The sequence below is a fragment of the Cupressus sempervirens genome, chromosome 2, assembly GCF_028749045.1.
Source record: "Cupressus sempervirens isolate cs-2001-9-10 chromosome 2, ASM2874904v1, whole genome shotgun sequence".
In the NCBI taxonomy this organism is placed as follows: Eukaryota; Viridiplantae; Streptophyta; class Pinopsida; order Cupressales; family Cupressaceae; genus Cupressus; species Cupressus sempervirens.
The window spans coordinates 716916201-716943919 of NC_143119.1; positions in this window are offsets into that span (position 1 = coordinate 716916201).

Sequence of the window (27719 nt, forward strand, 5' to 3'; positions counted from 1 at the left end):
AGTATGCAATTATTTCAAGTCATCTCAATGAATTTTTGAAGTTACATGTGATTTGAAATTGATTTTAAAAGCAAACATTTAATATTTCTCTCCCCCCAACTAAATAAAGGCATGGGTCCCACCAAGCTAGGATATGCAAGAGTGAATAATTATAAACTATACCAAATCCTAACAAAGCATGAATAAACTAAAATAAAATGCATGCAAAGTTACGTGGTAGGTACCTAGTAACTGTTGCAAGAAAGATGTTCTGGAAAAGATCATTGAAATTGACAAAGTGATGGGATGGATTGGTAAGATGGAAGAGAGAAAAGGTGAAGTGGAATGGATGTGAAGAAAGTGTTTATTATGAATGCCTTGAATGGAATCAAGAAGTATTAAAAGTTAGGGTAGGAGACCCAGATTCATCAGCTACAGGAATGAAAATATCCTAATTGTGTTGGAATTTCTACAAGAACTCTTTACGGTTAACTAGTTTATTGTAAAGCTTGAGATGATATCCATTGACAAGTAACCTGAAGTGAATAGGATCAATGGTAGATAGCTGAACTACATTGTTTGGAAATATGGCAACAATCTCATATGGTCCTAACTAGTGTGTTTGGAACTTCCTTGGGTTATGCTAGTACTTTGAGTCATAAAGGAGTGTCCAATATCCTATAGAAAACATTTTCTATTTGATAAACTTGTCATGCCACTATTTTCTCTAGTGTTGAATGAGCTTGGTATTGTTCAATGCAGATTTCCTTCATTCATCAAGACCGTTTAAACTTAGGATTTGATCCTCTTGGGCAATAGTGATTTCTATCCCGAGCTCCAAGGTAGTATTTAATGTTTTATATTAAAATTGTATAGGTTTTACTATTGACTTACCATAAACAAGATTGAAGGGAGCAAAACTAGTTGTGGACTTCCAGGTGGTTCTATAAGTCCAGAGAGCTTCAAGAAGGCATGTGGCCCAATCCTTCCTATGGGGTGCTACAGTCTTGGTGAGAATGGATTCCATCTTCCTATTAGTAACTTCTACTTGACCATTAGCCTGAGGATGATAAGGTGATGATTTACCATGCCTGATAGTATAATCCTTCATAAGAGCAGTTATCAAATTTGATGTAAACTGGGTTCCTTGGATGTCAATTACCTAGGAACACCAAACTGTGTAAAGATTGATTCATGCAAAAAAATTGTCACATTGATATCTCTTGGGTGTTTCATGGGTTTAGCCTCTTCCCATTTGGTTACATAGTCGGTGCACACTAGAATGTAGGATTTTCCTTGTGAACTAGGTTCAATGGGTACTACAAAGTCAATCCCCCATTTGTCAAAAGGTGTGACAACTACTTGAGGCTATAGGGGCATTTCATATGATTTAGTGTGTCTTCCCATTTGTTGACATTTGCCACATTTTTTTGTATACCTGGTTGCATCCCTGTGTAAGCTTGGCCAATAATACCTAGTTGTCAAGAACTTGACCTCCATAGGGCTCATCATGACATGCCTTCAAGACATCATATGTTTCATCCTCTCTTAGACACCTATGCATGACTTGATCAAGTTAAATATAGAACATAAATCCAGCAATCCATGAATAATTAAAGCTCTTCTCTGCTAGTAACTTTCTTGCTTGGGTAGAGAAGTAAACTAGAATTTTACCTATGTTGAGGTAGTTAGCAATATCTGCACACTATTGATTTTGTATAGACAACAAAAAAGGTGCTCATCTAGAAAACTATCATCAATGGCTAGTTGCAGGATCATCAGGGACATGTAACTGAGAGAGAAAGTTAGCTACCACATTGGTCTTACTAGGTTTTTCAATTGTGGTGATGTCAAATTCTTGCATGAGCAATAACCATCAAGCCAATCTTCCTGAAATTGTAGGTTTGTTCACCAAATATTTTATAGCAGAATGGTCAGTGTGAACAAATATTTCATATCTAGTAATGTAGTGCCTGAACTTATTGAGGGTATAGATGACTACAAGTAATTCCTTTTAAATGACTACGTAATTAAATTATGCACCTTACAAATTCTTACTAATGAAATAAATGGCATTTTTGACATAGCTTACTTTTTTTCCTAGCATAGCACCAATAGCATAATCTGAGGTATTTGTATGAATGCGAAAAGGTAGGCCCCAATTGGATCCTCTCAAAATAGGCACTATGGTAAGAATTTTCTTAAGTTGCAGGAAGGATGTGTTGAAATTTCTTAATGGGAAGAGTGCTTCTGAGGGGGGGGGGGGGAGGGCGGGGGTGGTGAATCAGAAGTACTGACCTTTTTTCACTTATTTTAAATCCTTAATAACATATAACTAAAATTAACATGCATGCATATAAACATTAAACAATCATGAGAAGCAAACATGCATCACCACATAACACTTGAGATTTTGGTGACCTAGAAACCCTCCAGGAATAAGAAGGTAAAACTGGGGTGGGGATGATACCCACAAAATTACTGCAACAATTGATTTCAACCACTTCTGACGGTTTGCCCTATTAAAGGTCTACCCTATTAAAGGCTACAACACACTATTAAATGTGACCCTATCAAAGAATTTCTTCACCCTGTTAGGAGTGTGCATTGTTAGAGGACTTAAGAACATTCAACTTAGAATGCCACGATGTTAAAGGATTTACATAAAGTTGTTAAACCCACCTAACTCAATAGGATTTCCAAATTCCTAATACAATTGTGAGAGAGTATTAGAATAATACACCTAATCTAATGCAATCTCTAATGCTGATCTCATGTACTTGATTTTCTCTTCTATCAATGATCTCTGCTAGATCTAATCTGTTGATTGTGTTGCTTGTTCTATTCTGATCAACTAGATGTGTAAATGTCATCCTTTCCACTAAATCTTTGACACCAATGTTCTGTAATGACCTTAACATTAGGCTTTGTTTTTCCTTCTTCTCACGACTCTACTCTTTATTCAATGGTTTCAAGACTCCCTTATAAACATTAGTGGTTTGTTATGCATCCTTGATTCAAATGTTCTCACTCAAACCCTTGAAATTCACCTATTGGCTACATGCAATCTCCAATTTTTTGATTGGTTGCATGAGGATTGCATAGGTAGTTGTGAGGATTTGATCTTATCTCATTATTAAGTAATGAGCCATGGATAACCATTTTACATCTTGGCTTGTGATTGTACAAACTTTCATGTTGATCTTGCATTGCTTGGCACATGAAGTAATACTTATGCTCGGAACCATCTATTCTGGATTGCTCAGCATCCACTGTGTTTCTTGGTTACTCAGCTCCTATAGAATTCCTATGTTACTCAACACCTATAGAATTCTTGTGTTACTTAGCACCTATAGAATTCCTATATTACTCGGCACCTATTAACTTCTACTTTGCTCGGCACATATGGTCTTCTGATCTACTCGGCACTATTTGTAACTCGGCATGTGTTAGAGTTCTGGCTCAGCTTCCATTGTATACTCAAAATGTATAGTGAAGATGGTTAAGGGTGTTGACACTCATTTTTCAATCTTACTTATTTGATCAATAGGATGTTGCACAATTAGAGTCCCAAGTAAATTCAGAATGCTTTTTGAGTAGGTTGTAGAGAGGTGTTGCAAGTTGATTGAAGTTTTTAATAAATCTTTTATAATATCCAGCATGTCCCAAAAAATTGTGTACATCCTTCTACTTCTCTGGCATAGGCAAGGTACTAATGACTTCAATCTTTGTTGGATTGACTTGGATGCCCTTAGATGAAATGAAATGGCCTAGCACTGCCCCTTCATCATCATAAAAAAATTTCTCACTATTTAGGGAAAGGTTATAGTCCTAACATCTTTTGAGTATCGTTTCTAAATTTTCTTTTGCCTCTTCAAAAATCACACCATAAATAGTAAAATCATCCATATAGATCTCCATACAATCAGCAAAAATATCTAAAAAGATACTAATGACAGCTCATTGAAATGTGATTGGGCCATTGCACAAGCCAAAAGGCAAGACTAAGTAGGCGAACGTTCCCAATGGGCAAGTAAAAGTTGATTTTTCTTGATCTTCTAGGGATATTTGAATCTGGTTGTAACCATTGAAACCATCCAAAAAAGAAAAATACTTTTTACCAACTAGGTTGTCAAGGACTTGATCTATAAATGGCAATGGAAAATGGTCCTTCTTAGTGGTTGACTTGGGCTCCCTATAATCTACACAAACTCAATATTTTCCTCCCTTCTTGGGTACTATGACTAGGGTTGAGACCCACTGGCTATTAGAGATGGGGTATATATAACTAGCACTTAATAGTTTCAGCAATTCATTCTTAACTATATCTTTTAAGACAGGGTTAACTCTCCTCTAAGGTTGTCAAACAGGTTTGAAGTTAAGACTGATGTAAATCTTGTGAGTGCAAAGCATAGGATCTAATCCTTTCATGTCCATGTAATCCCAAGCAAATGTGCTTTGATTCTCCTACAATAACTATAACATAGCTTTTTGTTGAGAGGGTGATAAGGCATTGTTTATATTTAGCTCCTTACCTGGACCAATTTCCATCTTAATAAACTTATTTGGCATGCCATCTCATGAGGTAATAATGAATGGATAAAGTGTGAAGCTTCTAAATGATGTGGTGAATTCAAGGATGGTAAAATGGCTTCTAAGATACATTCATCTTGAGAACACATTGGAGATTCTATTCCATGTTCATTCAAAATAATGGATGAAATTATTTCATCTTCTTCTTAAGAAGTTATAAATGATTCTTTACCTATCATCATCAACTGATGGATGGAATTGACTTCTAGATCATCATCACCCAAGTCTGGCCAGATTACTTGGTCATCTAGTAATAATGGTTGAGCAGGGGATTATAAAGTTAGGTTCTTGGTATGAATACCATTGGATATTGTCATCTTCCCAGATCAAAAAGCTATATAAGCATCTGCAATGGCCAACCATGGTCTTCCTAAAATTAAAGGATATCCTCCCCTATTATCCTTTGGGGAGAGAAAAAAAAAATCAACTAGATACTCCCAGGAATCTAGGGTGACTATAACATCTTCTATCATCCCATCTAGTTTAATGGTAGAGCTATCAACAAGTTGAAGGATGGTGGGTGTCTCTCTGAGGCCAATGATATGTAGTTGAGACAATACCCCCTTTGTCATGACATTAATAGATTCTCCTAGGTCAACCAAAGCATTTTGAACTTGGACCCCATGAATAATGATTGTAACTATAGTACTCCCAAGGTCAGATTATTTAGGTACAGTTAATTACTCTAGCATTAATTTAGACAACTATCCTAGGACATGAATGGTTCATGGATCTTTCTTCTTCCTTTCTAGATACTTAATGCATGCATCCTTAATAGCTTTAGTATAGGTAGGGAATTCCATAATAGCATCCAACAATGATATTTTTACTGTCATCTACTTTAGCTGACTAAGAAAATCAATGACTGCAATGTTTCTCGATGGGCTAGCCTTGTTATATCAATTTATGGGGAAATGGAGGTTCTTTGGCTATAGGAGAGTCTACTAATTTGACTCATATGTATGCTTAGTTGGAGGATCTTCAACTTCAATTATTATAGGATTTTGGGTTGCAGGAAGAGTGGTGTCTAACCTTAAGTGAATATCATTAAATGAGATGGCATATCTTTGCTATTGAGCCTATTTTTAGTATTGTTCATATTAGGATTAAGTTGAACTAGTAGTTAGGTCTACTTGGAAGGAGTATTAGTGGCTATAGGAGGAGGCATTATAGCTTGCTTCTAAGGTGGTGGCAATAGGGTTTGCTGACTAGATTGGGTATTCCAATTCTAAGGTTGTTGCCAACCCTACTGAGGTTGCTGCTAACCTTGCTGAGGTTGTTGCCAATCTTGTTGAGGCTATTGCCAACCCTACTGAAGTTGTTGCCAACTATGATTTCCACTAAAACTAGTATTTTGAAAAAATTTCCATTAATTGTTATTATTAAAACTTTGAAGAGGATCTTGTGGCATACCTTGTCTTTGAGTCCATGGCCTTCTTTGAGTGACATAAAGTACCTTCACATTTTCATCAATGGCTTTGAACTCAATTGGCACTAGTTGTGTCTCCACACTTGCAACAGACTTACATCTACAGTGATTTTTCTTTTCTTTACAATGTGGATAGTATTTAGTCATCATGGCATTGGCTTCATCTTTCTTTCTTCTAGCTTGCATGGTGTCTAGCTAACTAGCTAGATTGTTAATGATGTCTTTCCTGAAATCTAATAGCAAATTAGATAATTCCATCTTGGATACCCCTAAATTGCCATTGGACTTATGCGGTAGATCTCTAAGTCCCCTACCTTTCTTCATAGTAGCTCTAGAATAATTCAAGCATATAATTTGTATATTAGTCCAAGTCTTTTGAGTGATATCCCCTCCTACCATAAGGTCTAGAGCTTCAATGCTTCCATCATTTACACCTCTCATAAAAATATGTTTCTTTGATTCCTCATTCACTTGATGATGTGTATTACGTTGCAGGTTGAATATGAACTAGGAAACATAATCTTCCAAATTTTCATCATCCTTTTGGGATAGTTTGAAAATGTCATCCCCTTTTAAATCTTGACCCCTACAGTATTCCTTATACTTTGTGAGAAAAAAAATTCTCATTGCAAGCCAATTTTCTATAGCATTGGCACCCAACCCCATGAACCATCTCAAAGAAGCTTCTTTGAGGGTAAAAGGAAACAACTTCAATTTGTGGGTATCAGTTGTATAGTCATAACTTCTACATAGTATGTCAAACACAAAGAGAAAGGTCTCAGGGTCTTTAATGATCAAGCCATAAAACTTGGGAAGTGTAGCAATAGGTATGTTCTTCAAATTTTGGTTACCTTGCTAAGGAGGGATAGGAATAGGAAATGTTGGCTGAAGCTAAGGCTGAGCCATTTCTGGAGGGGGTACTGGCATTTGTACTTGATAGATGATAAGAGCAAGTGGATTATCTTGGTATTTAGGTTCAGCAAAGAGATCATTCAGCTACAAGCATTCATTAGAGGATGAGGGTATTCATTCTTAAGTAGTAGTGAATGGATTTTGAAAAGGTTCTTCTTCATTCTTGTTGTGAGGTTCTTCATGTTTAGGATTAAAAATGTCTTCCTAAATATTATGGACAAGAAAACTCTAAAAAGGGTCTCTTCTTCTATGCATGCAAAATAATGTGAAATCTAAACTAACATAATGACTTCAAAGTTGAATTAGATTGACACCTTCCCTAGCAATGATGCAAAAAATGGTCAATTAGCTAAATACCTCAATAACAAAGGATTGGGCATCCTTTCACATTGACTCTATGATTAGACAAAATCATGTGTTTTCCTAAGAATAACATATTGACTTGATTTTATTTTGTCAACCTGGGAGCGTAAGCTTGAGAGACTGACTGCAAAGTATATGCTCTAATTTCTCTTTAGGTCATTATAACTAAAGCAGAAAAGGAATTTTGAAGAGAAACTAAGCCAGGAAATGAAACGACATTTTATCTGAAAGCTTGGAGTACTATTGCAAATAGTAAATTTATCTATGCACCTATGCTGCAGGAATAGTTCAATGATTATATTATCAATGGTTGCAAGAACAAAAAAAATCTACTTTGCAAAGCAACAAACAAGGAAATAAAATCTATTCTAACAAAGCAGTTCACTCACCAAGTGGGCCCGCTTGGATGAGTGAACAAAAAAGATGATCAAGACAAAAGATGGAAACTTGAACTTTTTATTCCATTCATTCATAGTAAGGGGTTACATCTAAAAACAAGATTACACACTACTAATTTGAACAAACAATCTATTCTCTCTTCCTTCTAGAAAAATCTCCTTTCAAAGCTATAGTGGGCATTATTTAAAGGGAAACTACAACTTCCTACTTCTACGATCACTCCATCAATGAGGATCAATTACAAATCATAAATTTTACAATAGAAATATCAGTAACTGTGATTTAACTCCTCCAAGAATATAGCAAGTTGAGGAAGCTATATTCGTGTGCTGCCAGAACAAAAATCACATAATAATTGGCTTGTTACGGTGATTCATCAATCTAGTCATCTTTGACTTAGTTTTGAAATGTTGACTTTAAAATATTGAATGTAACAACTTCCACATACATCAATATTCATTTCATCATCAATGTTAGAAAAGGTATAATGTGCAAACTATCACTCTTTGCAAATCCTATGCCTACAAGAAGGAACCAACCCAAACATAGCATGGATGAGGAAACATTTATCAGCGTGTAATATTCCTTCATTAAACCATAGAAGTTCATAGATTCGAGAAAACACAGTATATATGAACAATCTATACTTCAATGTTCATGTCTTAACATATAGATCATATATTCAAAAAAATACGCTCTTTTTCTTAAACCATAGAGTCATAAAATGTTTTTGCAAGATAATTGTCTAAAAACAAGATAAAATGTTTTCAAAATAATGGTCTTTTAGAGGCTGATCACTATAGATGAGGTTCAATGATCAATGATAAGAAAGGAAAACAACGGATTAATGTCAACATGTTAAGAATGTCAAAATACTTGATTTTTAGGAGAAAATACAAATGAAGCTTGCTCAAGTTATTGACTCTATTGAAGCTTTTCTTAGGAAAACACTATAAGTAGAACAAATAAGAAAATTTGTTCAATTAATTGTTGTCATATATTGTGAGAAAAGGGTATACTATGATAGACTATACATCAAAGAGGGATTTATTACACTCTTTGAAAGTTTGTAACTATCATAATAGTCAGTGCTCAATAAACAACAAATGGGAATATGCAAGTTATATTGTTTAGGTTGAAAAAGAATATGTAAAGGCAAAAACAAAAGAGTCAAAATTTATTGCATTTTCTTTAGACAAAGTTACAACAATAGATAATACTTCTCAGATATGCATGTATATTTATACTATACACAATCTTTTTCGCTAACCTTGTCTACTATTTGTTGTTGAAATGAAGGTTAATGCAACATTGGAAAGAACTAGTAAAGAGTCCTTTAATTGAATAGAGAGGTATGGATTACAAGATGATTTCCAAAAAGTTGGTGTGCATAGGAGAAAATGGAGCTTCAGTAATGAAAGATCACAGGAATGGCTTTTCCACAAAGATACAAAGCTATTGTTCTTCCTATGTTATTGACATTCAGTGCATAACCTACATAATGAATCTAGCTTCTAGATTTATGAGAAAGCATGCTCCAGTATAAAAAAAAATTGAAGTTTTAATCAAAGAGATATACCAACACTTATGCCAAATTTTAAACAACTTAGGAATTTTTAACTCTTTTCAAATGACTAAGAATAATGATACTAGATCGATCTCTTTGGATGGACTAATGCATTGAGTTTTTTCATAATATCCATCAATTATTGGACTAATAAACTCAAGTTGTGATGAATTAGAGCTACCAAAATTTCCTAACCTACTTTAGAGGTTAAGTAATCTAGAGACACTCTTGAATTTAGCAACTCTTCTTCCCATGCTAGAAGAAATGAGGGATATAATGAAAAAGAACCACCAAAGAGCTATGTGTTTTGCAAAATATTCTAAGCTACCTAAAATTTCATGTCTGACCCTCAATAATTTGTATCGATTCCAACCAACATTTTGTGATGTAAAATTTTCCAATTGGAAGACAATCACAAATATGAATAATCTCTATTTTTTTTTATAGATCGGTGTAAATGAGAGTTTTTTTTCCAATGTATGCAGAGTTGAGATACCAATGCACTACTATACAAGGGTCAAGGTTGAGGAAATAGGATAGAGCCCCAAGAAGTGAATATCAAGTATTACAAGATAAGCCTTTATCAAGATCATTGAGTCTATAAATGCTTTTGTGAATCAAATTTCCTATAATCTTTCCTCATGGATTAGAATAAGATTCCCTCAAAACAAACTACTTGAATCCATGTCTATTATGTTCCCTCATATTGGAGTCTCGACAATTCAAATGATCTTCAAGCTAACTAACTTTGATAAATCAATTTTGAAAAACTAAAATGGAGTAACTATAAATGGAGTGTTAGATGAATCTCATTTGAGAGAGCAATTAGGCACTTTTTCATAGATAACAAGGGAAAAATACAAAAGTATGGAAAACCCTCACGAAGAGGGGTTGGTGACAAGACTTTAAAAAAAAATATCTTAGAGGGAAATGTTGAGTGATTCAATATCAAAAAAATCAAGCTTATTGATTTATGTCTCACTATGATATTGGGTTCAGTGTAAAATGGGAGACTTTTTAGTTCTTTGGGGTTCTTGAATTCAAAGATAAGAAACAAACTAGACAAGAATTTTTTAACAATTTGATTGTCTATTGATTCGTCTCCCTAATCTTTTTCCCAACTTTTTCCAAAATTTCCTCTCCTTCCCTTAGTCTATGATATTTTTGAATAATAGATGATTTTTTTAATAAGGTATGATCCCAATTGTCAATTCCCTTGGATGCCAAATACCTCCTATTGGTTATGTGGACTTCTTCCAAAAACAAATTGCAATATCCTCTCTCAAATATAGATATTTGTTCTGTTCAATTTTCTCTTTGAGCGTCCCAAAATCTTCTCTCAGACTATCAGTAAATTTAAGACATTCTATAACCTCTCACTACTATAAAGCCATTCTACAACCTCTCACTGCTCTACATTATATGTTCCTAAAGTTCTTATTTTTATTTTATATGCTTGACCTTATTTTTTACTTTATTATTTATCTATCATTTTTAATTCTATTATTTGCCTCATGTATCTCTTGTTTCAATGTTGACAACTGGTCATCAATATATTTTCTTATTTCCTCTACTTTGCCTTTCCAGTATTTTTCTTTTTTCCTTATACTCCAATTCCTCTCATTTTTTATTTTTCAAAACAACACACTCTAGGATTTTGTATAAACCTAGTGAGATGGATTTTTCTGTCTCAAGTATTTGATCACTCTCATCCAATTTTCCCCTCAATGTTTTCAGTTTGTCCTCCATCTATTCTTTTTGTGCAATTACTTCTATAGAGACATAATTTTTTATCATTTTCTCTTTAATTATTTTCAAATGTTATGTGATGCTTTCAGTTTTTCTTTTTAGTTAATTGTGTCTTCTCCAAATTTCTATACTCTCTCTCCATCTTGAGTAGTGAAGTATAGATCACTTGATTTCTCTTTTTAACCACATTGATTTTGTCCACATTTTTTAGATTTTCACTTTTCTAAGAAGAAATTCAAAGGGATATATCTGACACTCTCATGGATTATTATCTTTAGCTATGCACATAACAACCATGAACCTTGTCAATTTTTATTTGCATCAAATGTGGGAAATATCCCATTTGATGTAATTTCTTCATCATGAGCTGCAATAATTGTATCCCTCTTCAATGTCTTCTTATTTTTTCTATTCCTATATTTTATTTGTCCAAATTTATGAACATAATTATTGTAGAAAAACTCTAGGGTTGTTGAGGCAATTGAATGTGTAAAAGATGAAATAGAACTTGTTTTGATGTATGCACCTCCCTATGCCTATGATTCTAACTACTACATTTTGAGAATTAGCAACACTCATTCCTAATCCTATCCTACTATGAGTAGCAAGTGGATTTTTTGGATTGTCTAGAATATTTTGTCCTAAAGATGCAAACAAAATATTGGGAGTGTTGATTGATATCTTTAAATTTGTACTCACCATTTACATTTTTTTCATAACCTTTTTCTTCTGTATAGTGCCTTGATTATTGGGATCCCACATGATATCTATTATTATTGTCCTTTTGTAATTGATATATTGTTGTTGCAGTTGAACTTGTTCATGACAACTACTATTGGTACCCATGTCATCCCCACTAGTGACAATAAAACTTGATCAAATAGTAATACTAATAGGAAATGGAATACCATATTTTTCTAGTGGTCATGATTGAATCTAAGTGCTTGCAAAAGGTGGAACTAGATTTGAAGCTAGAACAAATGAAGGTGTGAGAGTACAAGACTAAATAGTACCTTTGTGTGATGAGTTTGACAATTTAACTCCAAGGACTAGTTTCTCACCATGTTTTGGTGGAAGTAGTGTCTCACTTTGAAACCAAGGGCCTTCTTCTTTGGGACCGAGGCCACCACAACATGGATAACCCATTTTTTTCCATAATCTTTGCCCCTTTCCAATATTTTTATTTCATGAACTCATCAAATCTTCTAAAACTTAAATAGATTATAGTATTTATTGGAGTGGATGTGGGATTTGAATTAAACTGCATCTCATATTCACTATCATCAATATCATTGTTGTTGTTATTATACACTTTAAATGGATTATCTAAATTCCATAATTTGCTAAACTTTTGATCCTCTTCAATTTCAAAATGATTTGCATAGGTCTTTGAGTCACTAATATTCTTCCTCATTTCCCAAAAATAATAATTTTTTCTCTGAGTCAAATTTTTATCTATACATTGATCCACTATTTCTTGTAACATAATAGATTTTTTTGAAGGTTGGGCATCTTTTTGGTAAAAATTGTAGGGTGTCTTGGGATACTTTTTTGTTCTTTATTGTGTAATGCCATTATTTGTGATGACAATTCTTGTATTGAAATATTATTTCTAGTGACATAATTCCCTATCTCTTTTTTCACATCATTTCAATGAGTTTGTATTTTTAACTTTTCTATTAATGGATTACTTTCATGTTGAAATTTTCTTACAGAGTTCCTATTCACCCTAATTCTTGTAAGAATGATGTGAAGTGGATCATCTTGCTAGTTAGTGTCAACATCAAAGCTGAAAATTGTCAAACAATCATGTGCCACATTGGATCCTCTTCTCTCAAATGTGAACCCTTCACGTGAGAAAAGCAAGAAAAGAAATATCATTTTTGTTATCATTAAAGAATATATCTAGGCTCTCAATTCATTAAACATATTCCAATGCAAATACCTAAGCTATGTCACATGTATTAGAAGTTTGTAGATTTCTACTACTAATCCATCAAACTTTAACACAATGTAGTCTCTCATGAAGTACCAATCAACCAATTGTATTTGACTTCTGAGTTGAATGCAATCTCAACATGACACAAGAAATCTAGGAATTAGAGTGCTTGTAATTTTATGGTTCATTGATGCCAAAAAGAAGTCTACAAAATGGTTAAAGTTCTTTTTGCTATCACGCATCCTTATCTTAGGTATCCATTCATATATTGGACACTATTTTGTTCTAATTTTTCTTATCAATATTATAGACTTGAATGTGAACCTTGTTTGTCACAAATATTACATGATGCTTTGCTAGAGAAGATAACACAGCTAAGTTGTGAATCTAAATGTCTTACAAGAGCCTCTTTAAATCATTACTTGTTCTTGCATGGATTGAACAATATACTCAATAAAATTATATCTTACTTGTTCTCTTACAAAATAGAGATGAAAAATCATTTCAAGAATGTTGGCACCCACTTTGCTATTATTTTTCAATCCCAAAAAAAATGTTAGGAAGGAAAAAATATCTCGAACTCATTGCACAAAAATACCACAATCATAAGGAGGCTTATGATATTTATCCAATTTAGTACCTTTAATTGATAGACCTTTGATATATTAATCTCTATAATTACCTTATAATCTCTCATAATCCTCTTTCAACTTTCACAGGTCACTGTTGATGTTTGAGTTTTATACTTCAAACCCTAGGTCCAACAACTACAAAAATTCACTCTCATTATGGTAAAATTTCCTCTCGAGTATTTTCATTGAATTTTGATTTTCTATATTCATCATAATTTTGGTCACTGATCATGATAACAATTTTTGGCTAAGGGAATACTTTAGGTAACATCATGCATGTCAATCCAACAACCCACAATGCAAGCTTATTTGTTATTGCATTTAATGATTTGCTAAAAATATAATAATTTATATCCTTCTATGGGCCTCACCACTTATTAGACAATGAATATATAATTTCCATGATTCCCTTTCTTCCATGGATAACAAGGTCACAAATATCACGGTATTCATTAGTGAAACTTTCTATTTTAACCAATTTTGTTATGTCTAATTTATTTTTCTCTTTTCTTTTAGGTTTACTCATACTCATGGCATTTAGTTTTCCTATCATTGGTACTAGTACTAGTTCAAAATAATGCTAGACTACTAGTATTTACAGGTCTGAAAATGCTAATCCTCAAGATGAACAATAAAAACCTAATTCTAGTTCTACAAGCTAAACAATAAAGCAAAATATTGAAAAATTAAAAAGGCAAGTATGTGTTCTTGATTTTATCTAGTATTTTAATTTGAGCAAATTGTGGTTGGGAAAAGATACTTTGTTGCAGTCCTAACCATAGAAGTTGTTTCTAAATCTTGAATATGAGTTAGAACTCAAAAACCTAGATTCAAAAGCCTCAAAAAGTTCAAATCCTTTAGGAAAGAATTTGTAAAATAGTATTAGAATTTTATAAATTATTATTAATTACTATTTGCAACCTCAAGAGCTAGGACAATATTTTTATCACTTCTTTACGAAGACTAATATTTGATGTGTGTCACTTTTCTAGAATGTTGTTGAGACTTTTTACAACTTCTACTCAAAATTGAGCTTATTACACTTAATTAAATATTTATTACAATTTACTCTTAAATAAATATTTATTCAAATTTAAAATTTAATTATAATTAGTTTAATGTTTATCATTTATCATGGGACATGTGCCTTATTTCTGAAGGAGATTTGGAAGAAAGGTTATTGTTGTCCAAATTGGCTTGAAATGCACCTTAAGTAATTGATCTACGATCACCCAACAATCATTGGTATCCTCTACCAATTACCAAGAGTCTCATTGATTTTTCTAGTTTTGCAACCTAGTCACCTAAAATGTCATCATCTAGTAGTCCCAAAATAAGCTTATATAATGGTTAATTAATTGTAGATTTACAAATTCACAATTTAACTAAATTTAATTTAATTCTTATGTATGAATGTTTAATCACACTGACAATGGACACATGTCTTGTTTTCTAAGAAAGATTGCAGAAAATGTGTTTCATTTCACATTCAACCTAAAATACACCTTACATCATTGATCTGTGGTCATCCTACTATTGTCAACATATGTTGTCAAACACTATGGGGTCAAAAGATTTTTTCCACTTTTTGTGTCCTATTCATCTATCACATCATCGACTAATTAGAAATCACCTTGAATTAAGCTCATCACACTTAATTAAGTGTAGAATTACATGATTACAATTAAACTAAACCTAATTCAATGATTGTGACATGTATCACACTTCTAAAGGAAGTTTTATAAAAAGGTTACCATTCCCACACCATTCCCACATTTGGCCTAGAATACCCCCAAATTGTTGAATTTTGGTTATCTAATGGATGATGATATCTTCAATCTTACACAATTTGATAGGCTGAAATTATATTGTTTAATTACTCAGGACTATATAAATATTTAACAATTAATTATAGGTTAAATAATGTTTAACTATGACTTTCAAATTTTAATTTTAAAATCAATGTTAATTATCTCTATTTTTAAATTTATAATAAAAATTTAACATTTAAATGACATATAATTATTTATATATAAGAGTTCATTAAAAATTTACAATTAAACTAAACTTAATTAAAAGATGTCTCATCTTAAAATTGAAGCACTCATCATTTAAGACCTTTTATCTCCTTCATGTTAATGATTTTATGGTCCATAGATGTATTTGAGCTCAAATGACTCTTTTTCATGCTACCTTCCATTTCCCAATTCTTGTTGCACCATCCCTAAGACTTCGAGATTATCTCTCCTTAGGATAGTCTTGTTATGGGTCTATCAGGTCAACCTATACTAGTATAGGTCTATGCCAACTATATTGGTACAAGTCAACCATGTTGACCTATACCACAACCTTTGTTGGTCTAGGGAAAAAATTTGTCTTAGGTATTTAAATTGTTTATTGTGGTGTCCTGGCCAACTCACTTTGTTTTCAATCCAAAAAATTGGTACATAAGAGAGCTTGGGAACTTCATTTTCACAAAAAGGATAACTATCCACACATGAAGGATATCAAGTAAGCATACTCAATACATCAAGTGTTTAAAGCATTTTCAAGCATTTCTCAAGCTTCATGGATTTATTGTGAGCATTACTCTTCGAGCTCTAGCAATTTGTTGGTCATCAAGGGAGGAGATATGCATTATGGATTATTATTCTTCCTTTTTGCATGTGTACATCCATCCCTCCATGATTTGATATTGATTAGATCCATTGCATTTTCAGAGATTTCCTACATTTCTCATTGAAGACTCAACATCAACAACATCTAGCATTACACAGCTCTTCCTAACAAGGATTTCATCAAGTAAGGTGAATCATTGTATATTTTGTCTTACTTTATTGCATTATTTTGCATACTTGTCTCTTTTCAAGTCAATTCATAGGTGGGAGCTTGACCAAGGAAATCCCCTCACCAACCCACCACCCCCCCCCCCCCCCCCCCATACACACACACACCCCACCCCCCACCCCCCTCCAAACAGTTAAAAATCATTTATCTTGTGTGAATGAATAAGTTATTAGAATTGTAAATTTAGAATCAGAAACCTATTGTTAGAAGCTTTCAAAAGATATGAGGTCAATTACATTTCTTCCTTCTAGTAACAAATCAACTTAGTGGAACATATTCTTAGGTTGACCATGTTGACCTGTACTTGGAGACTTTCACTTTTCTGATGTTTTTAGGATTTTTTTTTCTTGGTTTTGTATTTACTTTCCATTTTTACCCTATAGTTTTGATTCTTCTATTTTCTTAGAAAAAAGATTTCCTCCACTTCACATTTTTAGGTTAATCACTTTCTCTTTCTTCCCCTTATGTCTTTGATTTTATTTCTTGCTTTTGTACCGTAGCGTATGTGTTTCTTGCATCTGAATCAATTAACCCTGGGAAAGTTAATCAATATAACACTTAATCAATCAATTCAATTTAACCGCATTGAAAATGTTATGTTAATTAAAATTTCATGAAAGAGGACTTTCTTGCATACTTCCTTGATATTGGTTTAATATTGACATCCTTTCACCTCACTTGGGTTTTGTTAATCAAATTTGGGTAATTTTGAGAGTTAAATTTAGAATCCCTTCTTTCTCTTGTATTGAATGGCTTAGGGTGAATTTGTTTAACTAATGAACTCATCTCATCTATTTTACATTAAAAAAATTATTGCTTCCATTTCCCCCCTAAATATTTTGATGAACCCAACTTGTGCCCCTTTCTTCCTTGTGAAGCTAGATTGATTTACATCTTCTTTGTGCATCTAGATCTACTTTGTATTATGTACTTTTCATTAGTATCATTTAGATATTATTTTTCATTATTGTGGTTAGATATCATTAGATTATCTTTGTGTGATTGTCCCTTTTATGAGCTTTATCACATTAATTCCAACCTATATGTTCCATTCTTGTTAGAATTTGTAAACTCATGGGCCCTTTTGATCATGATTCCTCTTTCTTCCCTAGGACCTATGATGATACAAACTTTACTCCTTGTCATCTTAATCCTATCATAGAGAATAGATCTTCTCACTCTTCTCATAAAGAAGGTGAAACTTCAATATTTCCTCCTTCCTAAATTTAAAAACTCACCCATGAATGTGATGAAATTAGAAATTGGCTTCTACAAGAAAATCAAAATCTCGACAATATTGTAACTAATGAAGCTATAAACATTGTTCACAATAATGATGAAAATAACATTTCCATTTTGCATGGAATTTCTTATATTATGATACCCATTCTTAGCCTTTGATGGAATGTGATCGAGGGTTAGGATATAATTCTCCATCCACAACCCTTGAACCTTATATTCTTATTTTAACTTTTGTTCCTACCATTCCTACTTATGTGCCATATCTTATGACAACCTCTACACAAGTCTCTAATCCTCTAAGTGGTGCTTTTTTAAATTCCATATTTTCCACAATTATTCCTCTTGCTTTGTTACCTTCTTTATTTCCTTCTTATCATGTTGTGTCATTTATATATTCCAACCTATTTCCATTTTTCAACTCTTCCACCTACTACTTTTATATTCTTTTTTCTTCTTACAATAACTTTACTAGCACATCTAATGTGTCTATGCCTACTATTGCCTCTTCCAATCCTACCCTTAGTAGTATTACCTATTATAGAAAAAGAACACTTAATTTTGTACTCAAAATATTATTTATTTATTTTTTGGAAAAAGTGGACAAGCCAATGAATATATTAATTATAATTTTAAAAAAGCATGATTCAAAATCTCAACCAAGAAAGAACCAACAAGAAAACCCAGAGTCGTCACTAAATACAAAAGTTTGGATCATTGAACTTTACATATAGTAACCTCCATGAGGATACATAAGAAATGTATTTACAATATGGACTGAGCATTAATCTCATAATTTCCAACTTCAAAAAATTTGAATGTCTCATATCCATTAACTATCCTTCCTCCATCTCTACAAATATAGATTTAGTGGAACGACCATGTCCACCCATTAACCAAGAATCATTTCTACAGCTACTATGAGGGTTTTCCATAGTTGGTGAGCACCTATCCGACCTTAACACCACACCACCTTAATGGTCCTCATGAGCAAGCACATCCCAACTAGAAGAATCACCTAAAGCAAAGTTATTTTCTATATCAAAGGGCAGATGTGCATTCTGCAACCCAATATCTTGTCGAGCATTCTCATTGTCACACAGTGCCAAAGGTAACCACTCCAAAGGACTATATGGGGGGCGATCTAGATAAAAATTATTTGAAAGGGCCAGCAAGTCCAAAAAGGCATGCCCATTTTTTTGAATTTTTTCTTCTAGCTGATAACCATGGGCATGAGCGAAAACTTGTATAGCAAATTTCATAGCCTGAGAGCTTTGCTTCTGAAAGGACCTTTGGAGCGCATCAAACATAATCATGTATTCATGCTTCCTAAGAAGCTAAGACCTTGTGAGAAGAACCCCCACTAAGGAATTACAAGCCCAAAGATCATACTATTGCATTGCAATCTTGAGCTTGTTGTCCTGCCAAAATTATTGTTTGATGAATTTCAAAGCAAGGATCTCCAGAAGATGGATTGACTACCGAAGATCCACGGAATTTGACAAAAAGATAGACACAAAATTTGAAGGATATATAAAATGCTTAATAGATGGAGAGATAATTTCTTCCCCAATAACACACCTGATTGCACCAAAAATTGAAGGTCAATTGACTATGAACATCACCTTGAGAGAAGCATCATCCAAAAGTGATGGCAAAACATTTTCATTCGGGCGAAGTTGAATCCATATCGTATAACTTTTGGGCATAATTTCCCAATGGAAATTATGGCAAGAATTGTACTTAGTGCACACATCTGTAGGAGATGACATCTTGATACAAGGAAATATTCATCAATTGAGGCAAGCATACTTAAGGAGAAAATATGTACTTTTAGATTGCGGGAAGATGTGGACAATTGAATGAGTTTATTACTACTCGATACGAGTTAAACGCAAGAATTCTAAAAGTTAGTTTGACACATGTGAAGCCATGTGAATTGCTTACTTCATCCATCACAATAGCCACTATAAATCATATGAGCATCACCATGTGTCCTAACATTAACTTCAAACTCATGCGAATGCACATTGGATAAAGAGATTTACTACTTCAAATAAAAAATATGTACTATGGTATGATAACAATTACACAACCAATAATGACCTCACAAACCTAAATACCTCATCTTACTGATAGTTACCCACTGATTCACATGTAACCAAATTATGAAGTGACTCATTTTGTGAGATGAATTGATCTAGATGAAATGTTGAAATCGTTGTACCTTCACACCCAATATTTGAAGGAAGATCTACCACTTTATTGCCTTCTCAGAGTGTATGTGACAAACATAAGTCATCAAAATAATCTAGTAATTTTTAGATCTAAAGGAGAATGTATTTAAGTTTCCACAAAAATGTTTTCCTATTAATGCAAGTGTTGATTATTACTTGAGAATCTCCTTCTACATGCAATCAAAGAGATCCACCCTTTTTGGCTAGAATTAACCCTACAAATAGGGCATGAGCCTTTACCATATTATTTATACCATCAAGAAGTGAATTAGTGGTAAGAGCCAAAAATATACCTTTGAAATCTCCAATACATGCACTGAGCCTTGATTTGCTTGGATTCCCTCTAGAAGCTCCATCAAAGTTGAGCTTTAAATATCCTTCCATGGGCGAAATCCATTGAACAATGGATTGATGAATTTTAGCTAGAGCTTTTTTATTTAATCCTCATCTTGTTGGTATGACTAGAGATTTCCAATCCCAGAGGATCTTTTTGTCCCATGGAATAATAACTGGAGTGGTTTTGCCTCTATTAGTGCTTGCATTGGTCACTTCATTAATTGACCTTTCAATACCATCTAAAACCTTGTCAATTGAAAGAAATTCTTTTTGGAAGATTTTTTTATTTCTTTCTCACCAAATGGTCCAAATAACTAATGTTGGGGTGCATTTCCACTAGAAAATAGGGAGTTTGGAAAGAGGACCAGCCAAGCTTGAAAGATATCCCAAAGCTTATTTTGAAGATGAGTACTATAATTTAACTTTCTGAGAACAAACATCTAGCATTGTTGTGCAAAATAGAAGTTTACAAATAGGTGGTCAACCATTTCAGTTAATTCACCACATAACACATAATTAAAGGCAGGAGCAATGTGCAACCTCTCCAGTCTATCACTTGTTAGAATCCTATGTTTGATTGCAAGCCATGCAAAGCATCTCACTTTTGGTAAAACAACATGGTTCTAGCAGAAAGAGTATGCACATGATGAAAGTTTATCTAAACCTATTCATTGAAGGAGCTTATAACCTATTTTAATTAAATAGTTTCCATCCTTTGTTGGAGACTAGATGAGATTGTCTTCCCTATTTGATAAATAGAATTATTTATTTTTTAGTATATCATGAATAATATCTCTATCCTGCTAACACAATGGGAGTTGATCCAGATCCTTCCAATAGACTTTCCCTGAGTGAAGACAAATTGTAGAAATAAAGTGACTAGGTTGTGTTCCTCAGAGATTTTCTGACACTGAAATAACATCTTGTGTGTTATGTAAAGAAATTAAAGGAGGTTGTCCATTCCAGGAATCTCTCCAAAACTTAATCTTATCCCCACTGTTAACTTCCCATGTGACATGCTTGAAGATGATATCTCTTGATGCCACCATGAAGTCTCATATCATTGATCCCTTTAGAGGGTCCAAATTTAAGAATATTCATAAAGGCTCATTATTGTCAAGGTATTTCTGCTGCATAATTTGACACTGGATGCTATGGGGTTTACTATACATTTGCCAAACTAATTTGCCCCCAAAATCTTCATTCCTTTTAACTAAATCATGAACACTCACACCTCCTACAGTTGGGACATGAACCATGTTTTTAATTGAAATGAGAGGAATTTTCTTCTCTTCATTCATATTTCTTGCCCATAGGAATCCTTTGATCAGCTTTCGTATTTTTACAAGAATTGAAAGAGGTGCTTTAAGGAAGAGGTGCTTTAAGGATAGTTAGTAATTTGGGATGGCTAAAAGCTATGATTTAATGAGAAGGATTCTCCCTGAAAAAAGAGCCATCTAGCTTTCCATGCCACAACTCTGCTCTTAATTCGTTAAATGACTGACGTCCAATAGCTTGCTTCATTCAAACCCATGAAAAAAGGTATTCCAAGATATGTAGAAGATAAACAATCCACTGAAAATACTAGAATCTACACAATTTTATCTAAAATAACTTTATTTGTGTTGAATTGAGCATTGATTTTCTGTCCTGAGATAGTTGAGTAGAGCTACAAAATATATTTGATTTTTCTCATCTCTTTCACTTGTGATAAACTAAATAGCAAGGTGTCATTAGAAAATAATGAATGTGTAATGGAAATAGATGTGCGAATAATTTTTTTCCCTTGCCACTTCCCAAGAAGATTGTTAAACTTGATACTTCTACTAATGCTTTAGCCATGATAATAAAGAAAATGGGAGATAAAGGATCTCCTTGTCTCACCCCTTGTGTAGATGAGAAGAAGCCTGCAGCTTGACCATTAATTATTATCGAAAACCAAACCCATGAAATACAAGCTTTGATCCATTTACACTAGCATTTTGAGAAATCCATTTTATACAAGACTTGAAAAAGAAAAGACCAATATTTCTACTCAAAATATTTGATTGTTAACAAATGATATATACAAAAATTTCATTCTTAAAGAATAGTTAAAATTTTCTTTATTTTATTTTATTTTTTAAAGTCAGCAAGTTCTAAGTAGAAAAAAATTCAAACATATAACAAAAAAAATCTTTTTTAATGGTAAATATCATGTAGAAATATTCAAATAAGAGTTACAAGTGTGTCAAAAATATATATTATTTTAAATGAATATTTTGTATCAAATGTTTTAGTGAAACTAGTTAACATAATTCGAGTTATAAGTTTCTTGACCGAGAAATAAAAGAGACCTTACATGCCAATGAAATCATTGAAATTCAAAGAATAGAAAAATAATAATTTTAAATAAGAATCAAGTATCATATTGTAGTAAAATAAATCATATCATTTTAAATATTGTATATATAAGTATAGTGTTGTAAATTTAAAATTACATGCTCAACTAAACCTCATTTTGATGCACCTTGAGTTGATTGATTTTTCTTTTCCTAAGGTTTAACATTTATAGTATAATGATTTTCTAGTTCACCCAGCTATTTTATAGCCCTCAAGGACTAGATTGGGGAGCTTAGGACCCTTAGTAATATCAAACTGAAGCATTAGGCATTGTACTCACTTAGAACTCACCACATGCCACTATCCAGCCAAAAAAGGGCCTACTTTTAAATACATTAACAATTGGATTATGGTGAAGAGTAAAACATTATCTATGTTGAACCACTATCAAATTTTTGCATTTTTTCTTCAAACCTACTATAAAAGAGGGCCTCCCCTTACTCATTTCATATCACACATCCACAATTCATTCTCTCATAGAGCAAGCATATATGTCATTTCTAAGGCAGTGACAAAGGAGATTAAGTCATTAAATAAGTATATCATTAAAGATGGCATCCATGATAAAGCTCGTATTTATCGTCCATGACTAAAGAAATATGTCAAATCCCTTCCTACTACAATCTCCCTCTCATAAAGGCTTCAAGACTAGGATATTTTATTGGAGAAGGTATATCATTTTGATTTAGCAATTTGTACTTCACATTCAAGGTTTATTCTAAACATAGTTTTGTAGAGAATGTTGGATCCTCCTAGTGTTGGAAACTACAATTGGAAAATTTGTTGTTTTATCGTTGATGCCAAATCTAATGATGAGATATGTTGCTATCTAATCCAAATGTCATATCTATTTGATTGATGAAGAGGATTTGAGAAGATACTCATAAAAAATCACCTAGAGGAAAGGTTGAGTTATGAAAAGAAAGCTACACTGGACATTTGATTAGTTAGACTTTGATAAGACAAAGTGATTATTTATATCATGTTGATGCTCAAGTCTTTATAGTATAAGTTAAGATATATCATTAATGTAAATCTTGATCAAGCAATAGAATAAAAGAATAAGGAGTGTCAAGTGATGCTAGTGTCAACTGAGCCATAATACAAGTTGAGAAAATCTAGTGTTGATTGAGCATCAGTATCGACCAAGCAAGCTAGTTGATGTCGAGCCAAGAGTTCTATAGCAACTAAGTAATTTAGTAATGATGATTGAGTGTTAGAACTTAGTAGTGGCTAAGTGATAATATTTTGAATACTTATGAGGAATCATGATTTCCAGCCAACCCAATTGACTTCTTGGGATATGGAAAGTGTATTGAAGATAAGATTAATGAGTTGGATCATTTAATTCAAGGAGAATACGTAAGATCGAATGTGATGGATGAGAAGTTTCTAAAAAAGAGGAATATGGATAGATACAATGAACTTGATGAATCAAATCATAAACCCTAAGATCTATGGTGATCATGAAAAATGGCAAAGTGAGAATTGCCTATTTACAGATTATAGAGTCAAATTTTGAAGATATACACACACAAAAAAAAAGAGTGTGAGAGTGAAGCAAGAGAAATGAATTCTTGCGTAGATGTTGCTGAAATTTGATAAGTGAATTTGAATAGAAGGATTAAGTTTTTTGGAAGGAGAAGATTGACTATTTGAAGGGTTTCCAAGTGAGTCAAAGATAGAGATAACAAAAGGGAAGTTATCAGAGAATTGGCACATGAACCAAATAGTGATCTAAACCTGCAAAAGTGAGTTGTAATCATAAACATAAAACCCTACTATTTTTCTTTCTAACCACTGTAAATAGTTTGTATTAAAATCCTTTTAATCAAAGGTTGACTTAATAGTGATTGAAGGACTTAATAGTCTATGTAAATCCTTTAGCAAGGTGACATTCTAAATGAAATGATCAAAGTCCTCTGAAAAGACCACTCCTAGCAGGGTGATTAAATCCTCTAACCAAGTCACATTTAATAGTGTGTATTGTAACATTTAACAGGGTTGGATCCTAACAGAGCTCACTTCAAAAGAGTGAAAAAGTGGTGACATGTTGCTAGTGGTTTTTCCCAAATTAGGTTTCCACGTTAAATTCTAGTGTCAAACTTCTGTTGAATGTTTTGTGATGTTTTACATTTACATGTTTCACATTCAGCAAGTATGTTATCTTAGGATAGTGAACTACTAGTAATTTTGTTTATCAGTATACAATAGAGACCAAGTTATAGTAGGATAAGTAGAACAATGATTGTTAATGTTTGATTGTTCAAGTGGTACTTAAGGACCTTGAGTGACTGATTCACACCCCCCTCCCCCATAGCTATTCTAAATATTTATAACAATTGGTATTAGAGGATAGTGCTTATAAAATAAGTTTGAAGGTACTTAAAACTAAATATCATGACTCATAAAAGGGAGGTACCAAAGATGAAGAAGGAGAACTTTCCTACATGGAAAAAATTGATGAGGCAGTATATATCTAGTATCAATGATGCTACTATAAACTTTGTGGACAATGAATATGTGAAGATAACAATTATTCCTCTAACTACTCAACAACTCAAAGAAAAGCAAGAACACAATCAAGTAATGTTGGAGATTGCTTCAGCCCTAAGCTATGTCAAGTTTGATAATATGAAAGATTGTGACAATGCAAAACAAATGTGGGACAAACAAAAGGCCATATATGGAGGAGATGACAATGTCTTGAAAGCCAAATCAAAGAGCCTAGGAGGTAAATTTGATGACATGGGAATGATGGAAGGTGAGAACATAGTATAGTATCGTACAAGAATCAAGAATGTTATTTTAGGTGCAAATGGAACAATTGAAGATGGAATAGTGATAAGCAGGTAGTGATAACTCTACTTCCTATATATGTTATTAGAGTTTCTACAATACAAGAGTTGAGATATACTCCATGTAACACTTTGACTTCAAAAGGTGTAACTGGTAGACATAATGCTTTTGAGATGTCTAATTTTGATAACTACACACCTGCTACTATTGAATATGCTTTTATGTCACAATTGGTTCTTAGCAAAAGAAAAGGCAAACATGCGAAGAGTGGCAGTGATGGTTCTAATGATGAGCTTGATGAACTTGAAGCACTTATTACAAAAAAGATTTGGAAGAGGCCAAGGTAAATTACCTGTTATCTATTTTTCATGTAACAAGGTTGGTCATATTGCTACAAGATGTCTTGACAGAGAAGACAAGGATGAAAGAAAGGGAAGTAAAAATGAAGAAGAGATGATTGAGACTACAAGAAGAACAAAGATGACAAAGGTAAGAAATCTTCTTATATTGTTGAAGAAGAAAATGACACTAAATTTGAAAGTAATGATGATGAAGTTGTCTATGTTGCTATGAAATAAGATTCTGATGAAGATGAGAAAAGTGCATATATCTCATATCTGAACAAAAGTGACTGATGGATAATTGACATTGATTTCTCTAACCATATGATTGGTCATAGAAATAAATTTGAGGACATTGGACCATACAAAGGTGGATGTGTTAAGTTTGGTAATGATATTCCATGTGTTGTGAAAGGTAAAGGTACAATTCAATTGACTAATAACATCAAGTGTGACAGTGTTTACTAGGTTGAAGGACTTAACTATAGTCTGTTGAGTGTTTTATAGCTAAATAAATCAGGATACAGAGGTGAATTCCATCACAGAAAGGCCAAGATATATGATGTTGATAGTTAGCTGATTGGAAGTGGTGATCAGACAAGAGGTAACTTGTTCTATCTAGATTTATCTAAAGAGACATGTTTGTTTCACAACAAAAAGATGTTTGGTTATGGAACAAAAGGTTATATCATGTGAATTTTGACATTTGGTGAACATTAGTAAAATGAATAAAGTAAGAGGGCTGTCAAAACTAAAGAAGCTTAACAATGCTATGTGTAAACAATGTCAATTGGGAAAAATGACCAAGTCTAGTTTTAAAAGCAAAACATACACATCTAGTGATATTTTTGAATTGGTTCATACTGAACTATGTGGACCTATTGATGTTCAAAGCTATTGTGGAGTTAAGTATTTCATTCTATTTGTTGATGACTATTTTAGGATGATGACTTGGATGTTTCTCAAAGCTAAATCTGATACTTTTCAGTTATTTAAATTGTATTTGGCCAAAGTTGAAAAAGAAAAGTGTAGGAGATATGATAAAGGTGGTGAATTCATTTCAAATGAGTTCAATACATTCTGCAATGATAGAGGAATTAAAAGAAAGATGCCAGCACCAAGGACCACTCCTCATTATGGAATAGCTAAACGGAGAAACATAACAATTATGGACTATGCAAGAGAATTTATGATGGAGAAGAATGTATCACATAAGTATTGGAGAGAGGTTGTTAGTACTATTGTCTATACCTTGAATAGAGTACAAGTCAAGAAAGGTAGAAATGACCTTTTGAACTATTGTATGGATATGCTTCTAATGTGAAATATTTCAAAATCTTTGGAAGCATATGCTATATTCTCAAAGGCTATAGGAATGGAAAACTTGATGCAAAAAGTGATGAAGACATATTCCTAGGATATTCCACTAAGAGTAAAGCTTACAAGTTTTTTAACTCTAACACTAACAAAGTTGTGAAAAGTGAAAATGTGAAAGTTTATGAATTTGCAAAAAGAAATGATATAGAATGTAAGGAAGAACCTAAAGATTACAATACATTCATATATATGGATGATGGTTCTCTTGGCAGTCCAAATGAACAAGCAAACTAAGTTGCGATTTCCCAAAAAACAAGAAATGACCAAGTGCACCAACAGGTTGTCGAGCAACAAATAGTGGATGCTAAGAAACAGGTTGGAGATGTCGAGTCATAGATAGGAACTGTTAGCCATCAAATAGACAATGTCGAGCATGTTGAACCTAGACCAGAACCTAAATAAGAAAGAGAAAATGAGCTTGAGATCATTTTTCAAGATGAACCTATTGAAGAATAGAGAAGGAGACAACCTGTGCTAGAAAAATATGTACAAAGACATCATAAACTTGAACAAATCATTGGAGATGTAGAATCTGGTGTTATGACAAGAAAGAAACCCAAAGATGGCACATGCCTACTTTGTGCATTTGAACCCAAATC